Source organism: Mustela putorius, unplaced genomic scaffold (assembly GCF_011764305.1).
Source record: "Mustela putorius furo isolate JIRA1106 unplaced genomic scaffold, ASM1176430v1.1 tig00003834_pilon_pilon_pilon, whole genome shotgun sequence".
NCBI classification, from domain to species: domain Eukaryota; kingdom Metazoa; phylum Chordata; class Mammalia; order Carnivora; family Mustelidae; genus Mustela; species Mustela putorius.
This window is the reverse complement of record NW_025421987.1, coordinates 33,358,823-33,376,609: the sequence shown is the minus strand read 5'-3', so window position 1 is coordinate 33,376,609 and position 17,787 is coordinate 33,358,823. Positions and strand designations below refer to the sequence as shown.

General features: G+C 39.2%; 1 protein-coding gene across 9 annotated transcripts in view; it reads right to left on the bottom strand.

The window, feature by feature from the left end:
* BBX (BBX high mobility group box domain containing) overlaps positions 1–17,787 on the bottom strand; it is a 274,818-nt gene that overhangs the window by 255,065 nt on the left and 1,966 nt on the right. For all 9 annotated transcript variants that reach the window (XM_045088295.1, XM_045088299.1, XM_004769116.3 and 6 more), the window contains exon 2: positions 16,347–16,419. The gene's annotated coding sequence lies outside the window, so the exon portion shown is untranslated. The remainder of the gene's footprint in view (positions 1–16,346; positions 16,420–17,787) is intronic.

The following is a 17,787-nucleotide window of genomic DNA, read 5'->3' as shown; positions in this document are numbered from 1 at the left end:
CAATCAAAACCTCCATTTTCTTCACTGATAATATGTCAATAGCATGTTTAAAATGACCTTTAACTAAATAACTACATGTGATCTGGTAGCTGTGGTCACTAGAGCACACCTCTGTGCAGCAACACTTCCAAGGCTTAAAAACTTATCTGTGTAGGAGGTAATCCCAGAATCGCTGGCTTTTCTTCAATCAGGGCAGGATTCATTTACAGGCCTCTGATCTTGATGCTGACCCATTCCCATTGGTGCAGAGCCTTCCACACCTGGCACATTGATGGTATACAACAGAGTAATTCAATAAAGATTCATCACTTGCCATATTGTGTCCTAGGTGCCATGGGTACAAATAAAAGTAAAATCCAGACTGTAATGCTTACGAAAGTCATCGTTTTTGCTTTAAGATGCGAGGTCACCAAGGTCATTCCTCAGAGTTGCTCTTATTAACACGGTGACCCCGTCATGGGCTGTATCATTCTGCCCTCCTATAGCTCAGTCCACCTTCATACTCTGTCCTGCTTTAAAGGACTCCTGGAACTTAACCTTTTCATGCCAATGGACCTAGAGCCTTTGCCGGATCCCTCATGCTGAGCCACTCAGTGTCCATACCTGTATTCAGTCAACTAATATTTATCTAGTCCCCACTACATGGCAAACACTTTCACAGGCACAGGAGATGCAACAATGAACAGAAATTGTCTATTTTTACCAGATCCCTCATGATGAGCTAGACTGTCCTCATCCCTACCAACCAGCCTCATTCTGCCTACTCATCTAACAGTATTTTTATTAGGCTCTACCATCTAGGAACTGAGGATACAGAAGGGAGCAAAATCAAGAAGAACTTGATCTCACAGAACATAACCTAAATTTGGAGTGACAACTGCCCAATTTTAATCCAGAGTCTCCAAAGTGAGGTTCCTGAACTCCAAAAGATGAGCAAGACAAAGCCCACTGGAGTACGTTAAGAAAACACTAGAATTTTTTATGTTCAGTTTGTCTTGTTTTTTATTTCTAAGCTATTTATATTTTTAAATACATAATATATGAATAGCCCAGTAGATACATAATTTAAAGATAAATGTCCACAGATCAAGAATATATGCTTAAATTCTTTTACTGCGGGGAATAACATTTTAAAAGTCCACAGGCCACTGGCTTGTTTGATGACACATTTGGAGTGAACTGTTTGGCCCAAGGATTATCCTGGGTTGTCCACTAGACTCATTTTCTGATAGATTCAAAAACGCATTTTGCAAGGATGTCTAAACATTAAGCTACACAACCAAAATTCAGGTGCATCTCAATTTCCCCTCCCTGATCATCTCCTATTGCCCTGTACTCCCCCATCCCTGTGCACCATGAATAGTAGAACACCCTTATTGTCATTCCAGATTTAGCATACATCGTATGCCATTATTATACTAGAAAAAACCTGGGGCCAGAGCCATTATCTTTTTATTCTACAAACCCCAGAATTCCTACATATAATGGGTACTCAATACATGTTCCATAAAGTAATGACAATTGAATATATGGAACCCAGAACTGCCACACAGATAAGGCAGAGAACGAGTATTTCCTTTACCAAAGACCGCTTTTCTTCATAAAATGATTAGTATCATACTCCTTTTTAAGCACCTCTATGCGTACATCACAGATCACTGATTACTTAACAAAGGGATCTGGGAACAGTAAAACTTATTCAATACATAAAATCAGTAGCCACTGCTAATTGAAGATCAATTAGAAATATACAAGAAGCGTTCTAAGATTACAATTCATCAATAAAAATATCTAGTTTTGAAAAACTGACTAAGCCAAAACTTTTCAGGGAAAACACCTTTAACGAAGTTCCAGTTATCCAAATTCTTAAGACCTACATATATTAGACTTTAAGGCCATCTGGTTGTATTTGAAATAGATGTCAGGAATGACATTTACGGTCACATTTTAAAAATTAAAAGAAAAGGAAATTCGCTTCCTAACAACTGATTCATGATCACAATTTCTAATGTAGTAAACTCATCACTGTATGTGAGATCAGGTCCTCGCACATGCAACTCTGTCCCCACCTATGATCCCATTCCTTAAGACATTTCAAGCTATAATAAACTTCTAAATTGACTTGCATGATTTATAAAAAGACCATACGTGAAAAATTATTAAAACAAAACCCTGGGCTGACAACAAATCTGAACATTTCTCTGGACTACAGCTGACCCCCGAACATAGGTTTGACTTGCACAGGTCCACTTATACACAGATTTTTATAGGACAGGACCATATATATTTTCCTTAGGATTTTCTTAAAACTTTCTTTTCTCTAGTTTACTTTATTGTAAGAATATGGTATACAATACATATACATAATGTATTAATGGTGTATGTTATTGGTAAGCCTTCTAGTCAACAAAAGCTATTAGTAGGTTAAATTTTGGGGGAGTCGAAAGTTATACTTGGATTTTTGTCTGCATAGGCATCAGTGCCACTAACCCCCATGTTGTTCAAGGGTCAACTATACTAAAATACAGCACCAAATGAGATGAGAATGCAAATCCATATAACAAAACTTACAAAGAAGTTCATTATTACCACGAGGACTGGCAAATATTAAGATCCAAATAGCTGTACTTCTGTGATGCCAAATAAATAGCCCAAAGATAGAAAGACTCACAAGTTACTATTCTGTGTGTTTCTGTTCCTCTTTGCTGCTTTAATGTAAACATTAGCCTCATTATCAATGTTGTGAGCCGATGAAGAAATATTTCCCCAGATCAGCTTCTTCTTTATGATTTGGCTTATTTTGTTTGTTATGAAAGCAGCCAAGGGTGGCATCTGGGAATACTGTATAGAATATTTCAGAAACTAAGCTTTAATTGAAACTGGGTTGATACTCTGAAATGACAAAGAGAGCCACAAATAAAAATGGATGAAAATGGGGACACCTGGGTGGCTCAGTCGGTTAAGCCACTGCCTTAGGCTTAGTTCATGATCCCAGGGTCCTAGGATAGAGTCCTGCATTGGGCTCCTTATTCAGCAGGGAGCATGCTTCTCTCCCTCTCTCTCTCTCTCTCTCTGACAAATAAAATAAATAAAATCTTTAAAAAAAAAAGGGGGGGGGGTGAAAATGCACACAATTCTGACATGTAATAAACACAAAACTCATGATTAAGAAGTTATCCTGAAGGTTTGATCAAGTCCAAAGACCAGACCCAGACCACTAAGCATAAAAGAAACCCAAAAGAGCCAACTCACGCATACCCTCCAGGCCATGGCTTACCATGAGAGAAACTGCAGTTGTAAACACAGGGTAAAAACACACTGGAAAATCTGAAAACTGCCTGACAGAAAAACTGGGCATCATTTTTAATCTGTAATCTTTCATGGATAGAGAAGCACATTTTTATCTCTTTATAGAGTCTCACTTTGTGTTTAATACCTGGGCTATGGGTCTTATTAGTATATTCCTAACTAGTAAAGTAAGTCTCAGCTATAGTAGTTTATAGTATTTTTATTGGCATGTATTTGGACTCCTAGTTTAAATGTCTAGTTCAAACTTAACTCCATTTAAGGTGCTTTTAACATGATTTGGTATATGTGGAATCCTCTACCATTTCCTTTTACTTCAAAACTGTTGTCACCACAGCCTGTGACGTTAATAGCAATAAATAAAAAAGGAAAAATAAATTAAAAGGAAGTCCAAACACTCAACTGGAACTTAAATTTCTAATAGAAACGGAAAGCTTTAACAAAACAAACAAACAAAAAAAAAATCTTGGCCCTTTTAAAACAGACCAAAAGACAAAATGATGCACTAATAGTTAAATAAAAGCCAAATGAAGCTTACAAGCTTGAACCAAATTAGTTTCACAAGCTCTAAGACAATTAGGACAAACACTGTAACAGCAAGAAACTCCACCTGTATTTCAATGCCCCACTCGTATGTTGGAATTTGCCAGTTTTTCAGAGTATTTACTCCAGTACTTCTGTATGCCATGCTGTTAGTACAATTAGCACAGAATAACTTCTATGATATTTATATCTACTGGACTTTTCCAGCCAACATACCACATCTGCTTTAAGGACCAGGGCTATTCCACATTCAACTCTTTAGCCTCGAAATTTAAGTCAGCATCAACACCCCACAGGAACTCAGTCCGTGGACACTAAATTAAATGGATACTCAGTCTGGCTACCTGAATCTCACCAACACTTAAACCAAATTATTTAATATGTAAAAATAGTAACTTTTGCCTAATCCTGTATCTAATTCATGTTTTGGTCATCAGATACTCTGAAATGAAGTTCATGAATGTGCTTAATTTTTCTTCTCATATGGGACTTATTTTCAAAGCAACTGTCAGAAAACTATTTTATAACTCTATCCATGTTGTATCGGTAAATTCCTTCAGTAAAATATATTCACCCATTAAGTATCAAAAAGTTTGGGAGTGTTACACCAGTCAGGATGGCTATTATCAAAAAGATTTAAAATAACAAGTATTGGTGAGGTTGTGAAGAAAAAGGAACCCTTCTACACTGTTGGTGGGAGTGTAAACTGGTGCAGCCACTGTGGAAAACAGTATGAAGGTTTCTCAAAAAAATTAAAAATATTAATACCGTATGATCCAGTAATTCCACTATTGGGTATTTACCTAGAAAATGAAAACACTAATTCAAAAAGATATATGCACCCCTAAGTTCACTGCAGCATTATTTACAATAGTCAAGATATGGAAGCAACCCAAATGTCCATTGTTAGATGAAGGGATAAAGAAAATGTCACACACATCCTCACCCCCAATCCCCACCACTGCGGACGCCACTGAATAATGACCATGAAAAAGAGTAAGATCTTGCCATTTGCAACAATATGAATGGACCTAAAAGGTATTATGCTAAGTGAAATAAGTCAGATAGAGAAAGAGAAATACCGTATGATTTTACTTGTATGTGGAATTTTTAAAACAAAACAAAACAAATGAATAAATGAAAAGCCAGACTCTTCAGGCACCTGGGTGGCTTAGTTGGTTAAGTGGCTGCCTTTGGCTGAGGTCGTGATCTCAGTGTCCTGTGACTGAGTCCTGCATTGGGCTCCCCGCTGAGCGGAAGCCTGCTTCTCCCTCCCCCTCTGCCTACTTGTGCTCTCTATCTCTCTGTCAAATAAATAAATAAAATCATAAAAAAAGAAAAGGTAAAGAAAAACCAGACTCTTAAATACAGAGAACAACCTGGTGGTTACCAGATTAGAGGGGAATGGGAAAACGGACTATATAGGTAAAGGAGCTTAACAGGTAAAAACTTCCAGTTATAAAGTAAGTCACCAAAATGAAAAGTATAGCATAGGAAATATAGTCAATAATACTATAACAACATTGTACAACATATGGTGACTACACTTAACTGTGGTGAGCACTGAGTAATGCACAGAATTGTCAAATCATGATGTTGTACATCTGAAACTAATACAGTATCATGTCAACTATGCTTCAAAAACAAAAAAAGTATATAAGATATATATAATATATATATATTATATATATATAGCTATATACAGTCTATAAATTTGCTTTAAAAAAAGAAAGTACCAGATTAAAAACGTTAGAGAATATTCAGCCTGAAAAACTTAACTTCCTATGCCACCTGGGTGACTCAGTCAGGTAAGCATCTGCCTTTGGCTCAGGACATGATCCCAGAGTCCAGGGATGGAGCCCCTCACTGGGCTCCCCACTCAGCAGGGAGTCTGTGTCTCCCTCTGCCCTTCAGCCTGCTCATGCTCTCTCTCTCTAATAAATAAAATCTTTAATTTTTTTTAAGGTTTTGTTTATTTTTTATTTACTTGATGGAGAGAGACACAGCCAGAGAGGGAACACAAGCAGGGGGAATGGCAGAGGGAGAAGCAGGCTTCCCGCCAAGCAGGGAGCCTGATGCCAGGCTTGATCCAAGGACCCAGGATCATGACCTGAGCCGAAAGCAGACACTTAAGGGGTGAGCCATCCAGGCGTCCCAAATAAAAATCTTTAAAAGTTGAGAAAGAGGGCACCTGCGTGGCTCAGTGGGTTAAGCCTCTGCCTTCAGCTCAGGTCATGATCTCGGGGTCCTGGGATCGAGTCCCGCATCGGGTTCTTTGCTCGGCGGAGAGCCTGCCTCCCCTTCTCTCTCTGCCTACTTGTGATTTCTCTCTCTGTGTGTCAGATAAATAAATAAAACCTTTAAAAGATGAGAAAGAAAGAGAGAGAGAGAAAGGAAGGAAAGAAGGATGGAAGGGTGGGTGGGTAGGTAGAAAGAAAGGCTCAGCTCCTCATGAAAGAACAAATGATTTCTACTGATATACCAGAGGAAATAATAAACAGTAAAAACAACTTGTTATTAGACATTTCTGTAGCAGATACACCAACTAGAAAGAAAGTTCACTAAATGTCAATTTAAAAACTAAGTTTCGGGCCAGTTTAAGTCTTCGATTGTAACCTTGCTGATGAAAACTGACAACAGGCCCCAGTTCAGAGTTTCTCGTCTACCCCCCTTAAATGACAGAAAGTAGCGTTCCAACCCTATCACTTCAAAATGAAGATTTCTCTTTGGGGAGAAAGAAAAATTGGGAGGGATTCTTGGCCGAAAGCTGCCCCACACTTTCCAGTTCTAACCTCTTGGAATGTGGCCCTGAAGGCAAGGAAATACAGAAAAAGCCCAGGAGACTGGAGTACTGCAGACAGGCCTCCTGAGCCTGGCAGGATCTCTTGCTACCTGTGTGAACTCAGACAAGTTACTTAACTTGACACTTAGTTTCTCTGTCACTAAAATAGAGTTACCTCTCATCAAAAAGTTGTTGTGAAAAATAAAGTAGTAAAAGTCAAACTTAAGCTTCCTATGGATGCCCTAAGTACAAATTATCTTCTCTCCTTCCCAACAAGGTAAAACAGTATGTGGGAAACTCTTTTAAAATCTGCTTTCAACTTTCCCTTAAATATAAATGAACCTGTGTAGCCACCCTATCACCCTATCACCCTAAAACACAAAAATGACTGGAGTTTACTTTGCTTCCCATAGCCTTGTTAAAGGTTCCTCATAATCCCTCCCGAACTGACTGACACTTACATGTAGGGAACCGTGTAAGTCTCAAACTTGTATGTTAACAACTTTATTATATAGCCAGTGATAATTACTAAAATGACTCAAAACTATAAAAGTAATCTTTTAAAATCAAATAATGGTAAAAAAGAAAAAAAATCAATTCCATACTTATTCTCAAATATTTATAGGCTGTATCACAGATCACAAATAAGCCAATACAATAAAAGGTGAGAGAAAAAAAATAGACAATTAGACCTCAGAGAGGACAGCAAAAAGGAGAGAAAAGTCCACTATCTTGAAAGCTAAGCAGGGCTGAGGCCTGGTTAGTACTTGGAGGGGAGAAAGGAAGAGAAGGGGGGGAAGAAAAGAAAGAAAGAATAGGAAAGAGAAGGAAGAGGGGACCAGAAAGAAAAAATACATAACTTCAGTAATTCAAAAGACAATCAGAATTTGACAGCTGGATATAGAGAATTAATTTCTCATTTTGTTCCATGTTCTCCCACATTCCCTTTGCAGTCAATGAGAATTCTACACTTGGCTGAGTTTTGAGAGGTGCACCAAAAGCTGAAAAACAACTCAGCACTTTTTAAGATTAAAAGAATCAGCATTGTTAACAAGACTCCCTCTAAATTACTCAATCTGTGCCTTTCCTACACCAAACTATATAGTTTTATCAGTAAGTAACTAAAGAAAAACTCTTTAGCCATTAACCATTTCCATCTATATGAAGACACATTTAAGTCTTACCATAACAATAGATCAGAAATAGCTATTAAGTTTACTCCTAGTGTGCCATTATGTACTCTTCTTCACATCATACATTGTTTTTTCTACAGTGATTTTTTTTTAGTATTTTTTTTCATTTATTTATTTTCAGCATAACAGTATCATTATTTTTTCACCACACCCAGTGCTCCATGCAATCCATGCCCTCTATAATACCCACCACCTGGTACCCCGACCTCCCACCCCCCCGCCACTTCAAACCCCCAGAACAGAGTCCACAGTCTCTCATGATTCACCTCCCCTTCCAATTTACCCCAAACCCCTTCTCTCTAACTCCCCATGTCCTCCATACTTTTTGTTATGCTCCACAAATAAGTGTTTCTACAGTGACTTTATAGGAAATTAAAAGTATGGCTCCTGGCTGGCTCAGCTGGTAGATCATGTGACTCTTGATCTTGGGGTTGTGAGTTCAAGCCCGATGATGGGCATACAAATGACTTACAAAAAATCACTTCATAATCATTGACAATAAAGGTATCTAGAACCTCTCCTACAGCAATACAACCAAAACATTTTCACCTCAGAGTAAATGAAATTTGCAGAAAACACTTTCTATTTTTACTTTTCTGACAGAAATATGCAAGTGGCAATATAACAAAGGAAACATAACCTTCTCGAAACTCAGTCCTAACAGTAAACCATAATGAAAGTACCCTAAATTCTGTTCACTATTATTTCAGAAACAGGGTAGAAGTTTCACGTACAGATTTCAATATATGTGTTTGTTTAATAAATGAACCACAGGGGAGCCTGGGTGGCTTGGTTAGTTAAGCATCTGCCTTTGGCTCAGGTCATGGTCTCAGGGTCCTGTAAAGGATTCCAGCTCCATGGGGAGTCTGCTCCTCCCTCTCCCTCTACCCCTCACGCACACTTTTTTGTAGGCGCATGCTCTCTCTTTTTCTCTCTCTCTGTTGCTCTTGCTCACTCCCTCTCTCAAATAAATAAATAAAATCTTTTTAAAAATTTAAAAAACTAACAACTACATCAAAACCTAAAAAGGAATCAACAACATCAAAACGGTATAGGAGTTTCAAGGAACTTGGGCAGGGTGGGATGGAGTGTGTGTGTGTTGTGTAAATCTTTCCTTACCTAGGAACCTTTCACTGCTCAACTTAGGAGATACAAATGTAAGCTACCATTTTGCTTACCTCACTTTATTAGCCCCTGATGCATTCTACCCTCATAACTGAAGGCACGGGGTTTCAAAAGACAGCTTGAGTTAGTTAATACATAACAAGATACCTTGTTAGGATATCTTACGTGATTCACCAGCTTGAAAGGAACTCAACATATTCAGATGATCAGTGATCAAAATCAGCAAAATGAGTTAAATGGGTAGAAATACCAGACAATTTCACTGTGTGGACTAAGAAAGTTAATACAACAGGATCACAGACCCTTATCTGAAACCCTTAGGTCCAGGTATGCTTCAGATTTTTGTGAGTCTTAGAGGTCAGAGGGAGCATACAGCATATATTACGTAACATTCCTAACTACATCTAGGATAGTACCTCACAGCCTCATATATTACTATCTCTACAGCAAAATATGTGAATATTCTCTCTAAGCGGGCTTTAAAACTACTTTAAACAAGCTCATGACAGTTTGGGTCAGGTTCTGCCACCAAATGAACTTTGATGCCAGACTTCTGGAGGAAAAAAACAACAACAAAACTTGGTTTTTCAGAGATTTTTAAGATAAAGGGTTAGGAATGTAAATCCAATACCACTACTCATCAAAGCATAAAGACATTTTCAAAATATACAGAGCTTATTAATTCACTGGAGATGAAAAAGGTAAATTAAAATTTAGCCAAGTAAAAAAAGATATTCCTGGCAAATATAACCTTAAAAATTGTGGGGCGCCTGGGTGGTTCAGTTGGTTAAGCGTTTGCCTTGGGCTCAGGTCACAAACTCAAGGTCCTGGGAGAGCACCACGTGGAGTCCCAGGTCTGGCTCCCTGCTCAGCAGGAAGTCTGGTTCTCCCTCTGCCCCTCCCAACGCCCCCCCATCCCAGCTCCAGCTGGCTCTATTGCCATGTGCACGCTCCCTCTAATAAATAAACAAAATCTTTCAAAAAAAGAAAAAAGAGGAAACACAAGTTACCTGACTTTAGTTTATTCAAATGAACTAAATAAATGTTGAGACTACTTAAAAATAAATGTCTGTGTTAGAAGGAAGGAGTATTTGAGTAAAACAAGAATGTCTGAGAACACGGATTCATAGTCTTTTGTACTTCCTTTGCATTTGAACACATGTTGCATTTTCCCTAGCTTTTGGTTTTCACATTGTTTGAGATTTCAGAGATTTGCTGTATTTCCCATTCATCTCCTCCTCAGCTTGTCCCTCCTTTTTATTTTGAAGTGGCTATTCTGTGCCATGTAATTTGTTACGAACTCCGGATGTAACGCTTCTCAATCTTCATGCCTTGACACAAGGGTAAATTTTAATGGTTATGAGGTATTCCCAAGTAATTAGTTACCAACAAAGTACCACAGTTTATGAAGAATTTTACATGTTTATATATGGGTGTATTCAAAATTTTCATTATGATAGCATCACTCTCACTTATATGCTGATATATTTTCTTGATAGGGAAAGAAGTGGCTTTATCACACTGTGAACTACCTATAAACTCACCACATAATTCATCTATGTCTATAATCAGGGAAATTATAATGCCCTCTGTGTAAACATCAGTTCCGTGTGTGTCTTAGCAGAACAAAGTCTGAGAACAGATGCTCTAAGACATTCCAAGATGGACCAAAGTCACCAGAGAGAATGCACAGTGCCAACAACTAACCACTCTGAAATATGAAAACAGCTATTCTCCTGTCCTATACTGTCTGCATAAGAAGTACAGAAATCATTCCCCAAATCTGAAGGGGCACCATACTTAACTATGACATGCCTCAGTTATTTATCACTTTTATCCTTTCATTGCTTATCCCGCTTATTCTTCCTATTTCCTCTGTCACCAATAAAGTGCTTACCGAACACCTCACATTCAGTTAAAAATGCACCAATGTTTCATGATACCAGGGTTTAGAATTAGTTAGTCGGCCCATGAACAACATGGAACTGTGCCAGTCCCCTTACACATGGATATTTACAGTACTACACTAAAATGTATTTTCTCTTTCTTATGATTTTTCCAGTAACATTTTCTTTTCTCTACCTTACTTTATTTTAAAACAGTTTACAATACATATAACACACAAAATATGTGGCTGTTTACATTATCAGTAAGACTTGCAGTCAACAGTAGGTTATTAGTAGTTGAGTTCTTGGGGAGTCAGAAGGTCTACGAAGATTTTTGACTGCATGGGTGGGGTTGGCACCCCAACCCCTGTGTTGTTCAAGGGCCAACTGCACTGTAGAGGAAACAAAAATTAAAAGGCACAGGCTAGCAGAACATGCAATTCTTGATCTTGGGATCATGAGTTTGAGCCCCACGATGGGGATGGGGGTAGAGTATTAAAAAAAAAAAAAAAGATATTTTAAAAAAATTAAAAGGCACAGCTTCAAAAAACTTCAAACTTACTGGGACTTAGAATGAGAAGAGACAGAACTATAAGAACACAGATATGGTTAAGGGTCATTACAGACAGCACTGTCTTGTTAATTCTCGTTCTGTTGCATAGTAAATATTATACACCTTTTTGCACATAACAAAGTAAGTTTATTTTGAAGTGACATGCTTAAAGTCCCTCTGTCAGTAAGCAAGAGGGGCAATGGTACTGGAATCCAGGGATCTTTGGCTTCTAAGCCTCTGTTCCTTGTACTACACCTGCTACTCTCAACAGAGGGTGACAAGAGCTCTTGTCATACTGAGGTAACAGCCAACATGCTGACTGAAATACAGCCACAGAATGCTGAAGCTGGAAGACACCTTGTCAAAGAACGTGAACCCCACATCCAGTGCAGGACTCCTGTTCACTCTTTCACTATCTGTCCCCTACAGCAGAGTTTCTCAAAGTGTGTCACAGTACCTTGCACCTGCTTCAGAACCACTGAAGCACCAGGTAAAATACAGATTCCTGGGCCCCACCTTAGTCACAGTGAATCAGCTTATCTGGATGTGGGACCTGGAGAGCTTCACTTTTTTAAATTTTATTTTTAAGTAATCTCTACACCCAACGTGGGGCTCAAACCTACCACCCTGAGATCAAGAGTCACACACTGCACCAACAGAGCCAGCCAGGCATCCCTGGGGGGCTCCAACTTTTAACAAGTCCTCCAGGTTGGTGTTTTTCAAACTCTTAAGTCCTAAGATCAAACAATTTAGTGAGTAACACTGTGTTTTTTAAATAAAAGAGTTTGAAATATATTAGATTTATAAAGATAGATAGGAACAGAAAAATACCAGAGGGCATTACTCTCAGTACTGTTTCAGCCAAACTTTTGTTTCAGTTTTTATATATGGATTCGGATACAAAAGACATTACCATACATCTCAGTCAGAAACATTTAATACAGCTGCTTTAAACAATTTTTATCCTCATTCTTATCTCTCCTTTATAATAAATAAGTTATCCATGTTTCAGGTAATTATTCCCTTTACCAAAAAAACCAACATTTAATGTCCATTTTTGGATCTCAGCATTCCATTCCAAGAACTTCTGTTTTATCCCCTGATCTTTTCCCCTGAGTGCCATGTTTAACTAATGGTTCAATTACTCAATCAACAGTTTACAGTATTTATTTTCCTAAGATTTCAGAAACTCCAACTCATTCTTATTTTTGGCTTTTTACTCTACACAACCTCCTCACGAGCTATAGTTATTTCACTATCTAGATCTTTGAACTGACATACATCTCTTAACTTACTAAGTTTATATATTGCTAGGTGTGTTCAATGCTTCCTGGTCTATATTCAAGGCTCTAAGTCTTTCATTCCCTTCGTCTTTCATCTTCTTTGTACTTAAATACACTTTTATTTATTTGTTTTTTAAAGATCTGCAGAGCAGGGAGCCCAATGTGGGGCTCGATCCCAGGACCCTGGGATGATGACCAGAGCAGAAGGCAGCCACTTAACGACTGAGCCAACCCAGGCGCCCCTCTCTATATATACTTTTAGAAAGAATTCGCTATTGGCTTGTCTGCTTTTGCATTTCCATTTTGCAACTGGTACTTATTCCAGTTCTCATCTCATCTTTTTCTTTGAAAGAAAAAAAAATGAAAACAATCTCCATTAATACATGAGGATTTTCTGCATGTATCTTTACAGTTTTAAAATGATGTACTAGCATTTCAAGAAACTGTAATTGCCTTCTAAGGGATAATATGAACAAAGATGAATGTTGAGAGAAGATGTACTCAGAAAGTGCTTTCCTCAGGTATTACTCAATATACAGAAATCTCTATAATTCGACACAGTCTGTGATAACTGCCCTTGAGGTAGTACAAACCCACTGACTGAATTATAGTCACCAAGTCTTCTAGCTGGAAGACCCTCAATCTTTAGCCTTAGTCCTTACTACCTTCAGAGCAGTGTTTCTCAAAGGATAGCCTGAGGACCACCTGTATCCAATTTACCTGAGGCATGTGATAAAAACCAAGCAGTGAAATTACAATGTTTTTGTAATTCGGGTCTGTTTTCATTTCATAGTGAGAGGAAGGAAGTTGACTAAAAATATAAAGAAGATATCACTCAGGCCTATTTTAAAAGGTGCTCTCAGTGGTGAAATGTTAAAAGACGAGGTGGACTTTGAACTACAAGCTCAAGAAAAGTGTCTTCTACTTCTTAAGTTAAGCACTGTTTAAGTCTCAAAATACAGGTATCCCACACTGGTGGTGATGCAATATGCCACAATTAATTGCCTAAATTTAGTAACCTAGAACATTTAAATATCACAATTTTAAACATTTCTGCACTTTTATAAGACACCAATAATTTCAAGGATTTCCTTTAGTACAGCATGAACAGCCAGGCTATTTTCAAAGTCTTTTTTAGTCAGGTCAAACTGTGAAGTCTTTATTACTTCTATAAAAGATTCCTAATATAAAAGTAGTTGATATTCCTGGTAAGATATAATTAAAAATATGGCCCTTGCTTTACCCATGCTCTGTGAAATGTAGGAAAATGTAAACTTTTAATATTTTGACTGATGATGATTAATTAGAAATTATGTTTGTCATTTTACTGAAAAATGACTTTATACTTTCTTTTTTAAACTACATACAAAAAGCCTTATCAATTACATACTTACTTACAGCATAAGCAAACCATAACTACGTGTTCACCCTAGCTTCTCCTCAAAGCTGTGTTCTCAATTCAATATCTAAACAAATCTCCTGTTTCAATGGATTAAGATTAAAGATAGATCTGTAAGGTCAAAAGTGGCATATACTTTTCATGTTGTAAGCAGACCTGTTTAAGACAGAGCTATCTCACAAACTCCTAAATCCAGAAATTTTTTTTTTAAAGTTAGATAAGAAGATCAAGATGAATTTTTTAAAAAGGCGGGAAGGTGTCAAAATTGCAAATTTTTGTAAATATTTACGTCTCTAGCAGAAGATTCTCTAAACCAGCCACAGTAGCTCCAAAAAATGTAGCACTGAGTAGGAAACACATTTATGAAGCTCCTCTTTTCAACAGCTAGCATTAAATGTGAAATGCAAATTAAGACTTCAGTTTCAGAACTTAATAGAGATATGCAGAATAATAAAATGGGAAGTTTGGAAACTCTTGGCAAGATAGAAGCAAAACCTCTATCTAAATTCTTATTTTGATAATTAAGCTTCAAATCAAATAAATATGTTTTAGATGCAAATAACTGGTAATTCACTGTCAGGGTGACTTCTTTTAGATCACTACTACAAGTTTTACACTACAAAAACTACTCTAACTTCAAAGACCAAGACTGTTCTTGAAAATATTGTTTTAATGAACCAGTTGTTTGATATCTCAAAGAAATGCAAGAGCTCATCAGATCGCTTTTATTCTGGAAATTACTGACTCCCATTTTAAATTGTGAATTGGTCAAATATATTTCCACGGGGAAAGAACTAATATTAAAAGTTTGCTCTAGTGAACAAAATAGTATGCCTCACATGTATAAATGTGGTGTTCTTTAGTAAATCAGGAATGCATTTTGAATACTCTCACCATATGTTCAAAAATGAAAAACTTCTCTTGCAAACAAGCCTAAAAAAAAAAACTAAAGACACTGAAATCCACATATTTTGGTGTGCACTAAATTCATCTTATATCTCATTCTGACTGTTGTAATCAGACTATTATGTATGTGACATATTAAAAAGTTCTCCTAACTATCTAAAATAATGTGGTATTTACTTTCCATGAAAGATGCTGGACACAGAACTTAAAATCACCTAAGGTTCTCGGCAATGTCAAAGTAAGCTTTGCCACTATAAGGAAACTACCAGAAAAAGGCCTGGTCCTCAGTTGCTCTCAATACTAAGAAAACCTTTTAGTAACATGTATAATATATAATATCCCAGCAAGTCAGGCAACAAAACAGATTAAAATCTCTTTCCTTTTTCTTTTATGGAAAACGGAGTTCAAGTCTATTTTCATTCACAAAATACAAACTCCATCTTCACTATGGTAATATTTTCAAGTACCACAACTGATTTACACATTTAGTACAAGTAGTTTTCTTAACTTAGCACCCTGGAATATGTGAGGTGTTCCTTACAATGGAGGGGGGCAAATTGTAAGCTGTTTTTTCTGCAATTTGGCTCACCCTGCTGCTTTCAAAAGTTCTATCAACTCTCACCTAGACCATTACTTCTCAAAAACTAACTTTTCAGGCACTTGCTGTCCCACATATTATTTCACCAATTTTTCCATATGGGGACATACATGTGAAAAAAGCACTTAAGTGATTTCAGAATCACTGTTTATTGCAGATAATGGCTATTAAAATATACCCAATTTCTCCAAACATAAATCTTGAAGGAAATTATGATTAACTTGGAAATAGTTAGTTGCTTTTTATATCAAGCTGATCCACTAAATACTAGATTTACAACACTGTCCAGTCTACCCTTCTCCACCACAAAAATAACTGTCACAAAGAGCACAAGTTACCCAAGACAGAGCACCTAAGAAAGAGTAAGCAAATGTCAGTCACTATAATTAGAGAAGCATTCTGCACAATGCTTCCTTGGGTTTTTAATAATTCTCTCCACTCATAGGCTACAATCGTTCCACAATATTATCTGGTATTAAATTTCCTAGGCATTGACTCTGTAAAATTTCATTATCAATTAAAATGACTATTTGAAAGTGACACTTGGCAGATATACGTGAAATAAACATTTAAACTACCTTAAAATAATAATAACAGCAACTGAATTCTAAATACTCAGAATCATAAACTGACTTCTGTAGGAAACTCAGTAGGACAAGATTTCCGGGGTGCTGTAACCCCAATAAAGCGTCTTTTCCTGTGAACAGTAAGGACCCTTAGGCCATTACTAATAGCCATCTAGCTTCCCTTTAGAAAGAGTTTGCATACTTACCCAGGAAGGCAAATGGAAAGTACAGGGGGAGGAAGATGAACTGCGGCAAAGCCTTTTGTCATATGATAGTGACCTATAAAGTATCAAATAAAGGTACATCATCAGTATGGTAGAGCTTTACAGTAGAGCCCCCACTCCTGCAACACCTATGAAGGAAGGTCCTCAAAACCCAGGAGTCCAGCTCCCATCCAATCCCTCCCCTCTCTCTACTTCCCACCCCCACGCGCAAACTGTGAAGCAATAAAAGCAAAGAAGCTCTCTGTATTCAGAGAGCAGAGGCTGAGGGTTGCCCAGTTGGCATTCCAGGGTGTCCCCAGCACCCTCACTCCCTACTCCCCGTATGTACAAAGCTGAAAGTTGATCCTTTTCTGCAAACCCAAAACCCAAACCGCGATCATTCATCAACTTGCACCAAGTGATCGCCACCCCCAGGACAAATAAACTAGTAGCCAAATCATAGCAATCGATAGGCAGCCCGAGCCCTCACGGTGCTCTGGAGCCGGCCGGAGGTAGCACGGTGACGGCAGCCGGTCCAGGTAGCGCAGCCCTCTCAGCCCTGCAGACCCGGGGCGGCCAGAGCCGTCGCCCAAACACCCGGCCCCAGTCACAATCCCCAGATTGGAGATCGGAACCGAACCGGGAAACACATTCGCCAGAGCCCCCCGCGGCAAGTGCAGGGCCACCAGGTCTCCGAGGTCGGGGTGGGGGGAGCTAGGAAACCGAGAGGGAGGAAGGGAACGAGGGATCCCACCCCGCCTTTGTTGCTGGTCACCATCAAGTTTGCATCTTAGTACAAAATGTCGATCTTAAAGGCTGACAAGACAGAGGCAGAGGCACAGGGAGAAAGAGAAAGGGAATAGAGTCCATCTTGCTTTGGGAAAGAGGGGGGAGAGAAAAATGAAGTACAAATCCCACACTCCGGGCGTAAAAGTCTGCTAAACACCTTTCCATAACGGAGGAGCAACGAGTGGGGTGTCCCCGTCCCCGTGCCCGCTCGAACTGGCGGCGGTCTGGGCAGAAAACGCCTCCCTCTCCTCCTCTTCCTCCTCCTTCCCCTCCTCCTCCTCCCTCTCCTCCTCCTCCTCCCGCGGGCCCCGGCGAAGATCCCGCCGCCACCGCCGCTGCCTCCGCTGCCCCCCGGGGAGGCACCGCCGCCCCGCCGGGCGCTGCCATTCCGAGCCTGGACCGCGCGGCGCGGCGCGCGTGGGGCCCGGCGCAGGGTGGCCGCGCGGGGACGTCCGCGCCGGGGACCCCCCGCGCCCCCTCGCCGCGGGCTGGCTACAAAAGTCGCGCGAGCAGAGGTGGCGGCGGCGCGCAGGAGAGGGGGCGCGCGTGGGGCCCCCACGCCGCGAGTGGGCAACCCCAGGGGATGGCGAAGAAGGCCCCTCCCCGCGTGGGTAAAGTACCCCAGTCTCCGGCAGCCCGGCGTCGGCGGCCTGGA